Here is a 1,462-nt window from a genome sequence, read left to right on the forward strand (position 1 = left end):
GATTTGTTTGTTTTATATCCTTATATTTTGATTCAACTTTGACCTGATCTACAGTCAAAGAAAGAAAACCCTCGGAGGCACTTAGAGAAATCACCCCGTTGTGATTGACGGCTCGCGCCCCCCCCCCCCACCACCTCAGCTGTTTTTGAAGTACCAGTAGCTTCTCTGCTGGTGTTGCTTCCTGTCCTGTGGACCAGTGTGGAGGTGGTGACCACAGTTTGACCCTCTGATCGTTTTAAGATGACTTTTTAAACCTCGTGTATTTGGTGGTAGATGATGATGATGATGATGATGATGATGGTGATGATGGTGATGATGGTGATGATGATGGTGGTGTTTTCCTGCTTCTGTCCAACCTCGCTCTCCGTTGTTTTCCAGTGAATGTGCAGCCGTCACTAACTCATATCGGTTTAGCTAGCTTTTTTTTGCGCTTTTACTCCGTCTGTCCAACTGTCCGACTGTCCAACTGTCCAACTGTCCCGTACCTCTGATGAATGTCGACCAGGTCGGGCGTGTTCGTCTGACCTGTCCTGCGTTGTTTTCCTGGTGCCGGGTTCAAACCGCCGACACGCTGCTTGTGCCAAGAGTGAACACCAAAGACTCGTGGGGGTGTAGTTCGGTACATGTCCACTAGGGGGCATGGTGAAGAGGTTGGTGGTTCTCCGTTAGAGGAGGCGTTCGATTCTCAGCTTCTAACAATCACCGTAAACAATTAGATCAATTAGCAACCAGTGGATTGGAATCGTCCAATCAGAGGCGAGAAGCCATACGGAGGCTCGCCGTCGCCAAACGTTGTGCAATCGTGTTGACTCAAAGCCGGTGTGACCCCGGGACGGGTCACGGCGGGTGGCATCATTGAAGTAGTGCCTTGCCACCAGCTTCCCACGGCGTTTTAGTGGGTTCAAAGGAGAGATTAAAGGAAACTGTTGCCAGAAAATTGGCGGGAAATTGAACCGATGCCCTTCTGGTCTGTGTGGCGTGGTCTGGTCTTGGAGTGGGTTGTTGGGGGGCGGGGGGGTGATTTGATGTTTTTGTAGCAGCTGATAACAATCAGATGAGGCAGACTTGTTGCCCCCCGGTCACTGAGGACAATCTTAGCAAAGTATTGTAGTATCAGGCATTTCAATGAAGGAGGCAGACGCACGGCCGACACAGACCCAAATATTTGTGAAGTTGCTCTTGTACGATGTAGCTGACTTGCACGTTGCTCAACCACAGAAATGGTGTCAAATTGCCAATAGAGTTTTTCTTCTTCTTGACCTTGACCTTGACCTTTCTTGCGTCGTTAATTGTGCACTTGAATTTTTTTTTTGTTTTTGATAAAACATGCCAATCCATCCAGCAGGAAGTGGTCGATCTTCAGATGTACCCCCCTAGGGGGAGCTGTTGTCCTGAAACGGTGCTTTTCAGATTTTATCCCCTGTCACATGACCAGACAACTCCACATTTTCAGGTGAACAGG

General features: G+C 48.8%; 1 protein-coding gene across 1 annotated transcript in view; it reads right to left on the reverse strand.

Annotated features, from left to right (window-relative positions):
• The window catches only part of angptl2b (angiopoietin-like 2b), a 16,296-nt gene that overhangs the window by 1,383 nt on the left and 13,451 nt on the right, over positions 1-1,462 (reverse strand). The gene's annotated exons all lie outside the window — the stretch shown is intronic.

This window comes from Cynoglossus semilaevis, chromosome Z (genome assembly GCF_000523025.1).
Source record: "Cynoglossus semilaevis isolate Cse_v1.0 chromosome Z, Cse_v1.0, whole genome shotgun sequence".
In the NCBI taxonomy this organism is placed as follows: Eukaryota; Metazoa; Chordata; class Actinopteri; order Pleuronectiformes; family Cynoglossidae; genus Cynoglossus; species Cynoglossus semilaevis.